At 38.7% G+C, this 19,369-nt stretch overlaps 1 long non-coding RNA gene across 1 annotated transcript in view; it reads left to right on the forward strand.

Moving 5' to 3' along the window:
- The window catches only part of LOC118470930 (uncharacterized), a 29,448-nt gene extending 10,938 nt beyond the window's left edge, over positions 1-18,510 (forward strand). The window contains exon 3 of the long non-coding RNA XR_008601201.1: positions 15,499-18,510. This is a non-coding gene — a long non-coding RNA (uncharacterized LOC118470930). The remainder of the gene's footprint in view (positions 1-15,498) is intronic.
- The last annotated feature ends 859 nt before the right edge of the window (positions 18,511-19,369 follow it).

A 19,369-nucleotide genomic window follows, 5' to 3' on the forward strand; every position in this document is an offset into this window, starting at 1 on the left:
CTGCAGTGTAACTTTTAAAATGTCCTTGCTTCCCAACTTCTGTTTTTGATTCTTTTACTCTTCTGCATCCTTAAATTTTAATGACTTTTTTAATGATTTTATAATTGTGTTTTCTTTCTTTTTATAACTGTGTTTTCATCTGCTGTTTTAATGTCCTTGTGAAGCACTTTGAATCGCCTTGTTGTTGAAATGTGCTATATAAATAAACTAACTTTAACTTTTAGTATTTTACTTTATGATCAAAACAACTTCTCCAGAAATGATTTTAAATTTATAGTTTTACTAATTTCCAATCTGCAGTTAATGTCTTCTCTGGAGTTTTTACACTTTGAGGACCGGACTGGACCCTCTGGAGGACCACTTTTGGCCCACGGGCCTCATGTTGGACACCCCTGGTTTAGTCCTTCAACATTAGACTGATTTAAATTCTTGTGTAATTTTCAATGTTGCTATATTCCATAAATAAATCCTATAGTAGCTGATATAATGTATGATATTTTCTGCCATCATACATGGCTTGTGAATTTATAAACCTTTATTTTAAACATGTCAGACAACAGTTATTATTATTTACATCCATAATTCTCTTTTTCAATAGCCTATGCTTGCCTTCTCAACCCCGTATCTGAAAGGCCAGCCCTGTTCTCTGGTCTCTTTCCATCCAGATCCCTCTAATCTGGTGACTTTCACTAAAACCAACAACCTCTACTGGAACTAGATTTATGATTCAGCTCCCAGTGGTCCTACATTATGTTGTCATATCCTGTCACAGAGAGGCCAGACCGGAGGCGCAGCACACGATCAATGCTCGCCATCATTCCTCTCCTGATGGAGTTTCCTCTGAGGAGCAAGGTTGCAGTTAGAAACAGTTTGCACATGAGTGATTTTCCGCTGCCTGTTGGCTCACTTAATGCACCTGGTATAACAATGGAGAGACAACACGGCCATCCATTCTTTATTCTCTTTTTTTCATGGAGATCCCTTCCAGAAGTTTGCCAGTCAATATGCTTGACAGAGAGTTATGGAAGCCATTGTTGCTCTCTCAAGGCTAGCCTTGTGCTTTTTGTGTGTGTGGAAATAAGCATGTCGCTGTACTCGATCACAGCAGGATAGGGAGCCACTATAGGGAACCGCTGGAAAACAAGACCTTCACCTTCAGAGTGCAACAAACCATTGCCACAGCAGAACGTTTACACCAGGAGGAACCGTTATGTACGGTAATTTAGCAGCTACAGCACGACTTCTGGGATGTTATTTCCATTAGGATAAGAAAAATGCATGAAATACTGGAACATAAGAAGTTGTGACAATATTTAGTTTTCTATAAAAGGACCAGTGTGGAGGATTTACTGCTTTAAGGCGGTAATATTGCAGATTGCAACTAGCTGAATCAACCACATTTTTCAAGCATCTACACTACTGGTCAAAAGGCTAGAAATGTCCTTGTTATTGAAAGCAGCTTTTTTTTCAATGAAGATAACATTAAACCTTTGTGTAGTTATGTTAGCACATTAATAAAAGTTGGAGTTTTCATGAAAAACATGGAATTATCTGGATGACCCCAAACTTTTGAAGAGTAGTGTATATTTTTTGTGTATTTTTGCTATATTTTTATTGTACTTTTTTACTATGTTTTATGAGATTTTTGCTATACTATATTTACTATATTTTTACTGTATTTTTTTACGCTATCGTTCAAAAGTTTGGGGTCACTTAGAAATGTCCTTATTTTTGAAAGAAAAGCAGTTTTTTTCCGGTGAAGATGACATTAAATGAATGATAAATCCAGTGTAGACACTGTTAATGTGCTAAATGATTATTGTAGCTGGAAACAGCTGATTTTTAATGGAATATCTCCATAGGGGTACAGAGGAACATTTCCAGCAACCATCACTCCTGTGTTCTAATGCTACATTGTGTTAGCTAATGGTGTTGAAAGGCTCATTGATGATTAGAAAACCCTTGTGCAGTTATGTTAGCACATGGATAAAAGTGAGAGTTTTCATGGAAAACATGGAATTGTAGGTGAACCTAGAGTGGCTGCCACCTTTAATATAACAATACAGAAGTCCCTATCCAGAGCCAGTGTTGGGTTTGTTCATTCTAAGCAACTGTAGCTCTACAAAGTTGTCTTTATCTACAACTAAATTGCTTTCTCAAATACATTTTCAACGGACCGTAGTTTTGTTTTTACTGTGTTTTTACTTAGATTTGTCTTTTTAGTCACTGTGTTTGTCTAAATTGTACAGCACTTTGGTTCCTGTTGTTCTACATGTAGAAGTAAAATTGATAAGAGACGGAGATAAAGAGACTTTATTGTCATTGTGCAGAAGTACAACAAAATTTGTCTGGAAGAACGCGACAATTAGCAGCAGTGCAAATAGGAATAAAAATAGATATCCTGTGATCCTGTGATGGATGATGGACCATCAGTCTTTCAAAATTAGGTTTTGTTTCAGTTTTTCTTGCTATCTGGTTAGGTTTAGGAAAACATCATGCTTTGTTCCACAGACAGTTTTATGTGTTAGAAGCCTGGTGAAGGTGATGCTGCTAAATTTATTGATCAGGGTTGGGAAAATGTTTCTAGTTTTGCTTAAAATATGAAACTTTGACTCAATGTTTGAAGTTTCTCAGGCTGACGAGTCCCATCGCATCTAAGACGGTGAAGCAATCAAATCAGCGGCAGATTTGCGTTTATTAGAAATGTATTTAAGTAAAACATCATCTGTCAGAAAATCTGTTTTCTTCAAAGCTTTATTGAGAGTTTCTGTTGTATAGGAATGTAATTTTTAAGGACTGGGTTGTTCTGGGCCTCTGTAGGAACGTGGTGGCATGGCAGGGCCCATGGAAGAGGACTAACTGCTCCCTGTGGAGACATGATGGGCTCTAAGCTAAAAAAAAACAAAAAAAAACCCAAAACAAGATCCATGGTTTCAGGGGACTATACATGATTAGGGAAACAATATTTACCAGCATCAGTAATGAGGCTGGTATTGTTTCTATCTAGTCTGGACCTGTGTCATTAGATATGGTCCATGAGAAGCTTACTGTAGCAGAAACTACCATAAAGGTGGTTCTGAGTCTTCAGACAGGTGTCAGCAGGTGTCTTGACACTTTACAGGTGTTGAGCTCAGTATAGACACACAATAAACACCTGCCAGGATAGCATAGCTGGTATATTTATTACCTTACACCTCTATCTGTGCATGCATGAGTATTAACACTTAATTCGTCCCTTCCCAGAGGATTTCATCACCACTCACACCTCCAGTCATGTGAGTCTCAGGTTCTTACCAAACCTAGTGCTATGTGAGCTTGGAACTTCCAATCAGTCACAACTTGGATGAAAGCTGAAATGTCAAGAAACTAAAAGAGGAGCAGCTGGCTTCTGCTGAAGCACTTTAATCTCCAAAGATCTGCGTCATGATGGTGAGACGTCCTGGGGTCACTTTCTGCTGCAGGGACCAGAAAGACACAAAAACATTCATCATGTCTTCCTCCTGGACCAGAAAGACACAAAAACGTTCCTCATGTCTTCCTCCTGGACCAGAAAGACACAAAAACGTTCCTCATGTCTTCCTCCTGGACCAGAAAGGCAGTTTGAATGCTTTGGCAGGTGTTTGTATGTCTGTCTTTAGAACATGACTGTGTCCAGAACTTCAAATGTTAACATCAGAAACTGAAGGTTGAGTCTTTAGATGGGTGTTTAGTCTGAAAAGTCGTTGTTGCTGCTGGTGTGATTCCATTTAATGATGATATCTAGTCCATTTCCATGAATAACCACTAATAATGTGCACCTAATGTGACTTCCTTTAGTCAGTTTGCATTACCAGAGTCTCTTGGAGTCAAAGCTACACCTACAGAAAACTAGAAGTCTGAACTCTGCATAATACTGATCCATTTCCCCTCACATGGTAAAAAAAAAAAAACGAGCTGCGGTCTAATTTCACGAGCCTATATTTACTCAGATCCCTCTCTGTCCTGCAGAGCCATCCAATGGAGTCAAAAGGTTTGTGAAGTAAAGTAATAGGCAGCTGAATTTTACTGATAAATGATGGCATACTCACCTCTCTGATGGGGATGAGGGCGGGGGACATCTGATCTCAGACTTTTTAACCGCCTGTGAGAAGTCAGAACTCCTGCAAAGACTTCTAATCCTTAGAGCATGAAATCAAACTTCTCATCCAGTGTATAAATGTTAAATGGTATCAGTAGAACATGGCTATTCAGTCTTCCTGCTGTAATGTATGGGTAGGGAGGCTTTCTTGTCATGGATTCTGGAAAGAAAAAGATCCTTACAGGTCCTACCCTTCCTGAAATCTGGTTTAAAATGATTTTGCTTCTTCTGAAATCTTCAGATGTTGACCAAAACATTTTCTAAAGTTCCAAATAAACTCTGATCTTTCATGAGACTGACTTAAGGAAAGGGTTCCAGTGTAACATCTGCATCTTCTTTTCTTTTGAATTTACTAAAACTATAGAACAGTTTTATGCTGCTGTTGGACTCATGGGCCTTAAACTGGATTTATTGCAGCGCTACTGTTTGCCTTCAGTAGGAATCCTCCTGCTGTTCATGTAGTTGTTAACTGTTAGAATGATCTTCTCATGTTTCTGATTGACTCTGTCCCACCTACAGATATCATCCTCCATGCAGATTTCTCTTTGTGTTTGTGAATTTGTGAGTTTTTTTTTTTTTTTGGCTGAGAAGATCTTTGCTAATGTGGTTCCACAAAATCTAATAAGAAATTATACCATGAACAGTTTCTGCAATAAAACAGCTGACAGCTGTGATGAATAACAGACCTTCTAGTTTAATCCAGTCCTGACATTCATGCTTTATTACTTAGACATGTACAACTGGACAGTGCCCTCTGACACACAAAATACTAGTCAGGTAGAACTCGAGGAACACGACAAAGAGCCCAAGGTGTTGATCCTGCCTCCATATTCCACAGATTCCAGTTCCTGTCAAGCATCCATGAGATGTGTCACAACAAACCCAGTGAATAGAGATCCCACACCCCAAAACCCACAAAATTAAAGGGTCTGCTGCCAGTTTACGTCTGTTCTGGTACGAAGGAAACCTATACAATATTAGATAAGTGGTTTTACTGTGGTGGTGAGTCTGTTTGATATTGGTATTGGACTATTTTTCAGCAATTAATTAGATATATTTAATACAATGGTCACTTAGTGTAATTATAAGCCTTTAATTTAAAAAGTGATTCAACTGGTTTTCACTGGAAAATGCAAAATTAAATATATCTGAGCTTTGAGTCACACATTTAAACCATCTGAACCCTAAAACCCATGAAAGGAAAGTTATTACTGAAAAAAAATCACCAAAATGAAACCATTTATGATGGCAAGAAACAGGAAAACTAAAAGAATCATCAGATTTTTAACTTTGTAACCATCTTTAAACTACTCATCTGTCATGAGCCAAAAGTTTAAAATTATGAGAGTTCTTTAAAATCATTTTATTTCACATGGGCTACTTTAAAAAATGCCAAACATAAAGCATTTTGTTTACTCCTATTCTGTAAAAAAGAAAAAGTAAAAATACAAAATTCTGTGCTCCTCAGCTCTAACCAACAGTCAGAAGACAGAAACTCAAACTGTAATGGATGTTTACACGGCAGGTAAAAGTGAAAAGCCAAACTATAAATGTAAATAGATATGATCTATAGCATGTGGTGCCCCATTATTCCAGTACTGGTAATCACCTGTGAGGACTTCGTCTTAGTAAATGTTAATTCAGAGTTTTTCTTAATTTTTGTAAAATAAATAATTCTGAAATTCAGTTTCTGCTTTTCTTTAATGGTTTATGGTTTTATAACGGTGTTTTACGGCACATAGGACGTTCTTTTGTTTCCTCATAGACCAGCCATTGTTGTGCTGTTTCCATAGAGATGCTAAACGAGCAGAAGATGAGTAGAAATGTGACAACACTAAAAAGTGTTTTTTGCTCTTTGGCCCTCTGATTTGTGCAGTGAATATTTTAAGTCCTGTTGCCTCAGACTCTTTTGTGTTGTTAATTGTTAAATATTTCTGTCTTCAGAGGGAATCACTAGATTTTCTAGTGTCAGTAAGTTTGCAAAACTTCTCTGGTGGATCGCTCTCACTGTGGTCCCCTTCTCCTTCCCTGCCATAAAAAGACGAGTGCAGCGAGATCAGCAGGAGACAAACGATGGTGGAAGGCCATTAGTGAGCTCTGCATCTTGGTAATTGCTTGTCATTAGCCTCGTCTCTGCAACAAGGTTCCACAAATTCAGATATGAAGTCATATTTCAATGAGGTGTACAGCAGGAAGGGCAGGAGGAGGAAGCACAGCAGCAAGGGAGGCCAGGGGGAGGAAGAGGAGGAACAGGAGGAGGAACAGGAGGAGGAGGAGGAACAGGAGGAGGAGGAACAGGAGGAGGAAGAGGAGGAACAGGAGGAGGAAGAGGAGGAGGAAGAGGAGGAGGAAGAGGAGGAACAGGAGGAGGAGGAGGAACAGGAGGAAGAGGAGGAGGAACAGGAGGAACAGGAGGAGGAACAGGAGGAGGAGGAGGAACAGGAGGAACAGGAGGAGGAGGAGGAACAGGAGGAGGAGGAGGAGGAACAGGAGGAACGGGAGAAAAAGGAGGAACAGGAGGAGGAGGAGGAGGAACAGGAGGAATGGCAGGGTGCAAAAGACACTGAAGGTTGGGGACAGAATAGTAAAAGAAAGAGGAAGACAGCAGACTGAAGCACGGCTCCACAGATCCCACCAGAAACTATTCTGCCATTTGATGTTTGCATTTCTGAAACTATTAAATCTAATAATCAGCAGAGATTCACCCAGAGATGATACAGCAAAACGCAGCATCCAAGACATTTCTAAATCTCTATTGTCTTCAGTAGTTCCTGATCCCAGGAAGCCAGACGCCAGCATGCAGAGGCATGACGGGGTCAGCAGGAGGGAGGATATGCAACGGAAACATTATCTCTCATTATCCCAACTTTGATAGACATCAGAGGGTAGAGAGGAGATGAGATGAAAAGGAAAAAATGCAATGAAACAAATAAAAGGTGTGGAGACATTAGGACGGCGTGAGGAAATGAAAAGGGCTGTATATGAGACAGGACAAAGATGAGGCGAGAGGAGAGGAAAGTAAGAAACAAACGGTATGCATATGAGGATATAAAACAGGATGGGTGAGGATGGTAATGGCCTCATTGGAATTCTGAGAGCAGGAGCGCTGGTCTGAAGACAGATCTGAACTCACCTGCAGTCTGTAATTTCTCTGAATAAACAGTTGTAGGAGAAAATCTGGAACATGCAGGAGTTTGCTGCTGTTTCATCACATATTTCTCATCTTGCACAGATTCATTCCTTACATATTTCTATACAGTATTTATATATAGTTTATACAGTCAAAATACATGATTAGTTCAACTAATAAAAGGGGAGACGATGCAGCTACTAGTTCATACATCGTTATGGAGGTAATTTTTATTATATTTACATATTTAAGCTCATTAAAACCTCCTGCACTAGGTCCTGCCTCTGCTGGATCGCTGTCCCACATGAACAGTGAGTTCTGAGACGTTCTATCAGAACCTAGCATTAAGGGTCACAGCAGTAGTTGCTCTTCCATGAGATCAGATCTCACGGGTCAGCTTTCTCTCTCCATGAGCGTCACTGAACCTTTCACACCTCCGACCCCGTCACCACTTCACCCCTGATCCTTCGTCCAAATCGCACCACTGCATGCTGGGAAAAGCCTACTAGATCTGGCCTTTTGGAGATGCTCCGGACCGGTCATCCAGCCGTGAATTTCCCTCAGGATTAATAAAGTGTCTGTCTGTCTCTATGTAATGTGTCTATGTATACATTCCCACGAAGATCCTTAGGCTTGAACATTAGCATTTGACTATTTTCTGCAATTAATTAGATATATTTAGTAAAATGGTCACTTAGTGTAATTATAAGCCTTTAATTTGAAAAGTTATTCAGCTGGCTTTCACTGGCAAATGCAAATTTTTCCTACTTTCAACACTTCAACTTCAGGAAATACTGTTCACTTGCCGCTAGCGATCGATACCGATGTCGATTATTGGCAATTAAGAAATATACAAATATTTGGAATTGATACACATTAAATGTAATGTTTTTAAAGCATGTTATGACAGAGAACCTGTCATTCATAACTAATCTTCTTCATTAATAATTCCGATTAAAACCGAATATGTCAAATGGAAACAGGATGATTAGATCAGGACTCTGCTCTGAGATTAATCATTTTGTCTCCTGCAGTTCCATCTGCTGTTCTCTAGTTTCTTAATCTTTCACTCTTCTGTCACTTTTATTGCCTACTAAGGTTCACATCATGAAGCATTAATAATTATTCTTGTCCAGGCTGTTTCAGGTTGAGCTGCCTACAAACTTAGCCACCAGCCGTTAGCATAGCTTTAGCTGCTGTGAGAGGAGCTGATTTCCTGGTTTGTGGCGATGTCTTGTTTTTTGTTCTCAGAGTGACGACAGACAGAGAGAAGAGGCTGCATCAGACCTGAAGCACTGCCTTTAATTAATCAATAACTGGTCAGTAATTTACCAAAACCAACAACTGGAAAAATGCCAGATATTGGCCACGATAATCAGTCAGACTATCGGTCTAACTCTACTTAGTGTCCCACCCTTTTCAGAGAGATAATCAGTTATTCACTTCAGCTGTCAGTGGTTCTAATGTTGTGGCCCACAGTTTATAATTAGATGTTTAATTCTTGCACTGATTTAATTGAATCTTGCAGGAGTTTACTAAGTTTAATTTTATAATCTGCAAGCCAAAGTCCAACATTTGCCCCTAAAGACTTTCCCTCTGTACACCCTAAACTAGCGTCTTTTTTATTTTTATTTATTTGAGATTAAGAACCTCTTTTTCAAGGGAGTCTTGACCAAGATAAGCAGCAGCAAATACAAAACATAGTTATAAAATCACACAGTTAAAGCACAATTAAAATACGAACAAAAAGCAAAACAAAATAACCCCCAAAAATGTCCATAAATTTACAAGCTAGTTATGAAAAACAAATGCATGTTGTAGAAACGGCCTCAAGAACTCGTAGTTTAGATTTAAAAGCACTCAATGAGTTGAGCTCGGTTAGCTTACAGTCTTTTTGCCACATCTTCCATACTAAAGCTGCAGAGAAAACAAAAGCCTTTTTGCCCAGTTCAGTACGAACAGAAAGCAACAGATGATCTGGTGAACGAAGCGACAGAAGATCAGAACTTTTCTGTGCAGTTAGAGGACAAATGTAGGGCAGTAGTCCAAGTATTGGCTCATATATGAACGTCTACCAATGATGGATCCTTCTGGAGGCTAAAGCTGCCATCCCACCTGAGAGTAGAACTCACAGCGATGCATTGACTACTACCATCTACTGATATTTCTGTTCAGACAGGTCTGGCTCTTTACTGTAAATGAAGCCTCAGAAAATCCTCTGTTGTGACAGATAATGATCAGTTTCATGTCTTTTTGCACTCAGAGCAGAGATCTGCACACTAATGCAAATTAAAGCTGTGTTTCTGTTTCTCCACATGCAGCCAAATGCTGGACGTCCAGAAACACAGAGACTGATTTTATTAAAATCTAACGTAAACTACAGGTTCTCCTGCATTAGACCGGCCCTACAACGTCAAATGAAACTTGTGAAACCACTTGTGAGAGAAACGCATTTCTACCCTTTAACCGTCTTAGTGATGAATCAACCAATGAACACGTCCGTTGCATGGTGCGACTGCTGTGATTGGCTCTTTGATGAGTCGCTATGACCTGTGTTTAGAGCAGAGAGTTGTATTATGTTCATTTTGTCATTTATTATTCTAGGATAATGGGTTTTTTTTTCACACCGACAAATCAAAGTACAGATGGTTTTACCTTAGCTGACATGTTTCAACTGCAACTGCAGTCTGCTTCAGAGCGTCATCTGGCGTGTGCTGACGTGTCCTTTTTATCATGTGACCAGTCTGACAGATCTGTCAGAATCTGTCAGATAGGCCACGCCCCCCGCCGTCAGGTGGTCTCTGGAGGATGGAGTCCCAGGTATTAGAGGGTGTAGTCCCCCTCGTCCCGGTTCATGGAGCAGCTCGCCTGCTTCCTGATCTCGATGGCCTCCTTGATCCATCGTTTATGTTTGTTGGTCTCCGATGTTACAATCCTCCCCCTGTCCCAGTCCATGATAAGATTGTTTCTTTTGCAGTGATCCGTGATGGCTGATTTTTTGTTTTCTTCTTCGGCCTTTTCTTTTTGTGTTCTTGTGAGTCGTCCAGTTGTTTCCTTTTCACATTCTGTCTGGTGTTCTTTTCATCTTGTGTTGAATGTTCTGCCTGTTTCTCCAATGTATGTTTTCTCACAAGATTTGCACGGAATTTTAATCTATTTAAAAACTCAAGTGTTTGTGAAAATAAGTTGTGATTTAGCTAATAGTTTGTATATTTCAAAGACATACTAAAAGAAAAATGTAAAATTAGATTTTTTTGTTTGAAAAAAATGACAACTTTAAAAAATTGATTTATTTATGTTTTACTCTGTACATTGTTCTTATGGAATCACAGTGATTCCATACAAGACAATTCAAAGTGCCATACATACAGATAAAAACCAGACATAATGAGATGAAAACCATACAAAAGAAAGAGGCAATTACAGAGAATAAATATCTTGAACAGATGAGTTCTGAGTCTGGAGTTGAAGAGAGTAAGAGAGTCAATACATGTGATGAAATAAGACTAAACAGCCTGGAAGAGTTATATGTGAATTACTATTTATTCCAGTTCATGTCAGTGGAACTGAAATACACTTTGACCTCCATGTTAACCTCAGGATTGAAGTCATTTCTGACACACGGTACGCTATAATAAACCAAAACAACAGCAGGGTGTTTATCCCTCTAGTAGAATTTTTCTATATGCAGTTATTGTGAAGCTTTTCTAAAATAAACACAGTTTTTATGTCTGTTCCCTTCAGTAATAATATAAAATATGAATAAACAAATTGCAACACGTCGTCTTCCTAATGAAGCCATCTTAGTGTCAGCTCCTTAACTCACTCTTTGCCTTATTTCCCTGTCCCGTCCTTTGTTCTTTCATTTAATTTAGTTCTTTTTCCTCTCCTGTGTTTTTATCCCCCTCCTGCGAATCACTGAGACCATTACCATTAAAGCCATTACCCAGTCAAGCAGGAAGAAAGGAAATTCGAGGTACCCTTTTTTTAATGACCACATCATCTAAAATCTTTCACTTTTCAAATTTAGAGTTCTGACACAAAGTTTTCCTGGAAAGTAGGGCTTCATTTGTGCTTTAATTTTCCCTAATATGTTCAAAGAGCTTAAAAATTGCAAGAAAACATTCTTATTATCTAGAAGAAACAACTGTGGCATCACAGCTGCAGAGAATATCCAGTCCTTAGTGGAAACCTTTGTTCTCCCATAAAGATCCCCGTCCATTTAGGTTCCAGAATCAAAGACAGAACTACTTAAATCCTGTTATCTTTTAGATAATCCAGACAAAATATTTGGGCAGATAAAATGGAGGATGCAATATTTCTCTAACGGTTATGGTGCTACATTAAATATTAAATACTGTCATTTGTAGTGACATCTAATTGTGGCAGGAAGTCATAAATGTATTAAAGTGCTTTCTCTGCTCTCAACTCTTAGTTGGTGCATGAATAATTACTGATCAGAAAGATGAGGCGTGCTTTCAGTCATTTTTTGCAGTTTCTGTGTTTAGTGTCAAAAACGATGATGTTTAGAGACCTGCTGATACTACGGGCTGCAGAAAGTGACACAACACAACCATCCTGCCCCTCCTGAAGGACGCCTTGGTATGATTTAAAGCCAGTTAGGAGGTTAATGCATGGTAAATATGATGTAACACATCTAAGAATGAACAGTTTAGAGATGTGCATGAATATATGCAGAAATGCCACCCAAGGTATCCAACTACTCACCAGTTTAGTGCTCTTTTCTGATAGAGGGGATGAAGTACAGAGAACATAAGTGACTGATGTGAGTCACACTAGCAGGAATATCAGCACATAGTTTGGTTTATATATCTATCTATATTTATATATAGAAATATATAGATATGTTGTTGAACTTTATTAAAAGATGCCTATTCCAGTGCCAAAGCTGAATCCTCTCCAGCAGACATCAAACTGCAGCCCTCTATCCATTTGTCAGATGTCTTGTAAAAAACATCGTTTCTTAAATCATCCAGTTTTCTGATGTGAATCATTCTGTCAGACTGAATGGGATGGAGACATTAGAGGGTTCTGTAGGAGCTCAGAATGTATAGATCTCTTTGATTGGAGGTCGACCTGCTGCTGTAATGAGCTGTTCAGGTCCTTTGTGTTTCATGCAGTGCAGTTTGAAAACGAGACTGAAAAAACTTGGCCTTGACCGCTGAACACAAACAGATTTTTCAGTCTCTGCTGGCAGTAACAAGACTGGACCTATAGAGACCGTCTGATGTGCATCTGTAGGGATCTCCAGCACTTCTCCAGTTTCAGGAAGGACTTTTGGTTTAAAGTGAACTCTCTTTTGGTATAAACATGGTTGTGACTGGGTTCAGAGCATCTCCTCTTTTACAAATGTAGATTTTCACATAAATTCTCAGGAAGGACACATCATGATCTGGAAGGTTTTTACCTTTACTGCAGGTGTACACAGAACTAACTGACCCGGTGATGAGGCTTTCTGCCATCTGATCCATCTTTGCTGACAGTTTCCTCTACTTTGATTCCAACAAAGACTTCCTGGAAAGGTTGTTCCAGATGCTGCTTTGTCAACAGATGTACAGATGTACAGATGGATGGATGTACGGATGGATGGATGGATGGATGGGTTTAATCTATCTATGTGTGGCACCCCGGGTTCTGAGGAGCAGATCAGGCTTTCTGCATCGAGTTGGGGGCCTCTGGTTGTCGTTTTTTGTCATTGGAACATCATCTCCATGATTGCAGCCGGAACTGGTGACAGATTCTGCAGATTCCTCTGGGCCTGGGCAGCTTCTACTTGAACATGTTCCAATCAGGCTGATCAAAGCGGCTCCAGCTCTCCTCTGGTCAAACTTTGATCAGGAAGTCCTGCTCGCCAAAAAAACCCCCAAAAAAACAAAACAAAACAGAGCAAAAATAAATCAGACCGCCTGATTAGATTAGACCAGACTCACTAAGAATCACGGTTTCTCCACCAGCAATAAGAACGGCAAACCAGCCTCATGGTGGCAGCATGAGGGAAGTAAAGTTAGCAGGATCCATGAGGATCAGAAACTCTTCCACCAGTTTAGAGTTTCTGAGATATTTTCATTTGGAAGGAACTGGACTAGCAGCCTGACCAGCAGATTAACGTTTCCATCCAGTGAAAACTCTGCAGCACATGAAATATTAACAATTATGTAAATGCCTCGGCAAAAAGAACTGGGAAATATCAGTAAAAATGTGAATATACAACAATAATAAAACTCTCACACCTTTTTAGGTAAGACTAGCTTTAATAAAATGTAATCTTAACTAAGTCTGGACACAGAAACAAATAATGAAAGCTAACTGATATTAACTGTGGACACCAGAATGTCTAATTTCCAGTTTTGTGTTTAGAACAATCGCCAAACAAAGGGGAAATCAGGGAAACACTAATTAGTGAGTTTTACATCTGAGCGGGCCTGTTGTTGGAGGTATGCTCTGTAGACACAGCCGGCTGTGAATGGAAATGCGTTGTTCTGCGATTGTCTCTGCCAGACGGTGGCCCCACACCACAGAGGGGTGATAAGATTACTAACTGAAAAATGTTTTCCTCTTTGTGCCATTCTGCTGCGTTCTTAATAGTATTTATTGTAGTTGTGATTACTTCAGCAGGTTGGCTTGAAAGGAAACTCTTCAGGAATCGTGGGAGCACTAAAAGCCTCACGTGTGTGTGTGTGTGTGTGTGTGTGTGTGTGTGTGTGTGTGTGTGTGTGTGTGTGTGTGTGTGTGTGTGTGTGTGTGTGTGTGTGTGTGTGTGTGTGTGTGTGTGTGTGTGTGTGTGTGTGTGTGTGTGTGTGTGTGTGTGTGTGTGTGTGTGTGTGTGTGTGTGTGTGTGTGTGTGTGTGTGTGTGTGTGTGTGTGTGTGTGTGTGTGTGTGTGTGTGTAAATGCCATTGTGGTGGTAATGTCAGTGCCTCTCCATGATGTCTATTCCTTGAAGTGGCATTTTCTCTCCCGCACAAAGTACAATACAAGCATAAATCTGGCATGGGGAGAAAGTACACACTTAGTTATACACACACACACACTGTACTCGTGTACGTTAGGACCTTCGTTAATTCCATGAATCCTAATCCTACCCTTATCCCTCGTTTTACGTCTCAAATCCTAAACTACAGCGGAGAGATTTAAATTAATCAGGTCTACAACAGAAAAACACAGAAAGATGAAAATAAGCAGAGGAGCTGAATGGACGCTGGTTCTGGTTCTTTATCATAATATAATGAATGACCTTGTATAATCTCCATTCAGACTGCTGAGGCTCACATGTTAACTCTGGTTCCAACATGAGGCCCGTGGGTCAAAAGCGGTCCTCCAGAGGGTCCAATCTGGCCCTCAAAGTGTAAAGATTCCAGACAAGACATTAACTGCAGATTGTAAATTAGTAAAACTATAAATTTAAAATCATTTCTAGACCACGACAAGTTGTTTGGATCATAAAATAAAATACTAGATTGTTCATTGTTCTTTTGTTGTTTTGTGTCTCATTTTTGTAATATTTTGTCTTGTTTTTGTTGGTTTTTGTCTTTTTTTGTCTGACTTTTGTCGTTTGTCTCATGTTTTTGTCGTTTTGTGTTTCTTTTTGTCTCACTTGTGTTTTTTTGTCTTAATTTTGTCATGTTGGGTTTTGCTTTATTCGTTTTTGTGAGCGTCATTTTGGTTGTTTTGTGTTTTTTTTGTCTCGTTTGTGGTGTTTGTCTACTTTTTCGTCATTTTGTTTTTCACTTTTGTCATTTTTGGTCTCACTTGTGTAATTTTTTTGTCGCTTTGTAACTTCTTTCTTTGAACACTGTGATCTGGAAGTTGTAATGTGGAAGTGATAAACTGAGGATGAATGTTGATGAAACTGAACTTCTTTTTCTTAAGAATCTTCAGGTTGTTCATGATGTTTTGTAAAAAGATCATTCCTGAAATATGAACCATTTTTGCACTAAAACAGAGAAAAAAAACTGAAGATTTGTGGTTATTTCTAGGTTATTATGCTGTGGTTTTACTTGGGCTGAATGTGGAAGCTGAACTAAGATGAGTTTGACTCTGCTGCTGTAGCCTCTCGGTTCAGATACGAGAGCAGCGACTGTTTGCTTTGCTGGGACTGAGCTGACCTGATGATTATTTTATGTACAACCATAAATTCTGACCATGACAGTAACAACAAATCTCAGCCTGCAGAATTCACAAAGTGACCCCGCTGCAGAAGACTGAGCTCGCCTTTATTTTTTATTTTTCAGGGGAAGTGCGGTGCTGAATAAAACACAGAGAAGCAGAAGAGGCTCTTCCAGCTGATGTCCACGCTCCATTTGGCTGCTGGAGAGGCCGCCACTCGTGGAATAGATGTGGGAGAGTGGAGCTGTTGGTTTGTAGCCTGCCTCTGCCATTAAAAGCTGCCAGATTAACGCACTGCTACACAGCTGCATGGACGCCTCCTGCTGGGCTGCACCAAGTCACAGTCCATATGGCCTCCTGCATCTTCTCCCTCTTCTGCTTTATTCTTTACCTACCTGCCAGTATTTCTGCTGCTTTCTATTTAGCCTTCCAAAGTTCTGAGCAGCTGCAGCAAAAAGGCCTCCTTAGCCATTCACACGCTGACGTACTGCAGATTAAATTGGATTCTGTGAATTTATTATGGTGATTACTGAACACAGAGGGTCCCAGAATTTAATTCCCCATTGCGTTGTGCAGCGGTTAAATGGGTTCCCATTTGGACAATGTGGATGGTGGTGCTGTGGGGAAAATGAGGGGCTGGACATTTGCACCTGGAGTTCTTGTGTGACGGTATTAAACGTTTCATTTAGGTCCAACTTCAACACATGCATCTCCAGTCAGAGCAGCTCTCCATCCTTCTCTCTCCTCAGAGTCCATTGCTTTCATTACAGACGCTGTGCGTGGATATCAGCGAGCAGAGTGCTGAGAGCAAAGGTAGACGAGGCCATTCAGGGATGGTGATGTGCGGTGAATACTTATCCAATCATCCTGCCTCCTGGATCTGAAAACAGGCAGAGTGCTGAGCTGCTTTCAGTGTTCCCCTCCCTTCTAAAAGGAAGAAACAGCACAAAAGCTCTGGCTCTTTTTTCCTAATAGACCCTGATAGAGATGAAAACAAACAGACAGAGAGGCTCAAACAGAGCTGAAGAATGAGTCGATATGTGGCTGATCCAGTGAGCAGAATGCCTGAGTCTCATCATTTCAGTGATCATGTGTTGTTAGGATGTTTGCCACCAGGAGGACATATTATTCACATGCTTTAGCATGTCCTTTAACCCTCGTCTCGTCCTGCAGGTCAAATTGTTTTAAAGTTTGAAAATGCGGAAAGAAAAAATATATTTTCACAGTGAAACTTCTGATGTCCACATTTTCAAAATTTTTGGGAGATCTTTGAACATTTTTTGGTGAAAAAAAATGTTTCTTAAGAACATTCACACATAAAAAAAAAATCAACCAAAATCCAGTGAAATTCGCTGGATTTTGTTTAATTTTTATGTAAATGTTCTTAAAGAAAATATTAGAAGTTTTACTGATATATATGGAGTCACTTTAGATATTTTTAGGATTTTTTGGAAGATTTTTACTCATTTTTTGAAAATATTTACAAGAATTTTCCTGCCAAATTTGGGGAATTTTTTTTTTAAGTTTTAAGGGAAGCTTTGAAGGAATTATTGGAATTTTCTTCCTAAAGGTTTTGCAAATTTTCAGAAATTTGGGGAATTTTTTTGCAGAATTTTTGGATTTTTTTCAGACAAAAAAAACTATACTTTTCAGTGCCTGTAAATGAGGACAGCAGGAGGGTTAATCCACATCTGCACAGCATAAGTACACTGGTCTTCTTTAGATTTAAGATAAATTAAATGTATGAAAATCTGCCCTGACAAGAGCAACCAGTAATGGACGGAGGAGGGTTTTAATTCAAGGCGACAGTCAGAAGAACATGGCCTTGGGGCAGACATTGTTTTGCTGCTTTTATGCCCAGGATGAAAGTCAGCAAAGAGCTAAAAAGCAGCAGTTTTAATCCTTATAAAGACAAAAAGCTGCATTTAAGCCAAGGTCCCACAAGTCCAAGCTTCATAAATATGTATTTTTAACCATGACCAAGACCAATTAGATGAGCTGGAAGTCTCATTTCTGCTGACGTCCAGCAGAATTAAAAAAAAAAATAAATCTCTGCTTATTCCATTAATGCTGGAGTGGACTTAGAGGTATGACGTCAGTTTTCAACAGACTTCCAACATGAGACGGTAGCCTAAAATTACTTTATGGGCTTTTAGTTTCCCTGCAGTGAACGCTTTAACGCTGCACTGTAAGATTTTTGTTGTTTTGATGGTAAAATTCCAGCGGCTGTGGCCATCAGAATGCTACTGTAAAATTACGCTAAAACATTTTCCATATTTACGGTAAAGAAATGTGTTGATATTGTTGATTTTAGGGTTAAAAAATGTGCTTGATTCCATATTTTATTGTAAAAAAAAAAAAGTTTTCACCTTTAGAAATCTGAAAATTTACATCTAAATACAATATAAATGAAGTTTGTGTAACTTATTACAAATATTACAGCATTTTTACATCATCAGCACAACGGTTAGTGTATTTAACATTTAATAAGTGGATTTTTTTAAGCAAAAATTGCAATTAAAGCTGTCATAAATATTAAGTCATATGTCCATTATTAAAACTAACGTACATCAATTTGACCTGTATCAAACTGTATTTTTTTACATGTAATAAATGCAGAAAGTGCCATGTTGCAGTTATAAATATCGCAGCTTGTTTCCAGTGCAACAATATGTACATTTAACTGGGAAAAACTGAATTCTTCTTGAGAATTAAATGCAAAAATGACTGTATTGTTCTACATATTACGGCATTTTTCCATTAAAAACTGTGCAGGAGTGGGGAAATATATTTTTTCAAGAGAAAGAAAATCTAAAAAGCACACTTTTCTTCTGACTATTTATGGTGATTCAGTGTTTTATAAACTGCATCAAACTGTTTTAGAGTTTACAGATTTTTACTGTCATGGTTTGACAGTTTTTCACTGTAAAATTATGAACATTTTTTACAGCGTGAGGAAGATACTAAAACAGCATAGTAAAATTTATCATGCTGCAGCTTTGGTTCCATTTTCATGTGGTTTAGTTTGTTCTCAGAGTTGGTTTCAGCTGAAACATGGAGCCGTAGTTTCATACAATAGACGGAATCTGTCAGATCATATCAGATATTTTACATTAGATCAGTGAACTAACGCTAAATCTCATTCTGCTGCTATCATTCTTTCTCTGGTTTGTTGACAGAAACTTCCTCTGAGATGCATGTCGGCACACATGAGTTTAACCCTCCTCTTGTCCTCATTTACAGGCACCAAAAAATGTTGTTTCCTTGTCTGAAAAAAATCCAAAAATTCAGCAAAAAATTTCCCTAAATTTCTGAAAATTTGCAAAACCTTAAAACCCCCTTAAAAGTTTTATTTTTTTAAAAAATCACCCAAATTTGGCAGGAAAATTTTTGTAAATATTTTTTTAAAAATGAGAAAAAAAATCCTAAAAATATTATATTCTATATATATCAGTAAAACTTCTAATATTTTCTTTAAGAACATTCACATAAAAATCAACCAAAATCCAGCAAATTTTGCTGGATTTTGGTTTATTTTTATGTGAATGTTCTTAAGAAACATTTTTAACATTTCTTTTTTTCCACCAAAAAATGTTCAAAGATTTCCCAAAAATGTTGAAAATGTGGACATCAGAAGTTTCACTGTGAAAATATATTTTCTTCCCACCTTTTCAAACTTTAAAACGGGTCAATTTTGACCTGCAGGACGACATGAGGGTTAAAATGTGCTCCTCAGATGCTTCTTTCTCTTTTAATCCTCCATGTTCTCTTTCATTCTTCACACTACAGCTATACATTGCACCCTGTTTTTTCTCCTTCTTATAATTGCACTTTTTAACAAGTTCAGCTTTTTCTCATGCAGCTCGTGCACGGTCTATTCTTAAGAAGTAATGAGCATGTTCCAGAGCTGGTTCCAGTAAATTAATTGTGGATCATGTGTGTCTTCTCTGCTCAGCTCACTGTGAATGCAGACTCTGTGTTCCTGGAACCTAAAAT

This window comes from Amphiprion ocellaris, chromosome 3, assembly GCF_022539595.1.
Source record: "Amphiprion ocellaris isolate individual 3 ecotype Okinawa chromosome 3, ASM2253959v1, whole genome shotgun sequence".
NCBI lineage: Eukaryota > Metazoa > Chordata > Actinopteri > Pomacentridae > Amphiprion > Amphiprion ocellaris.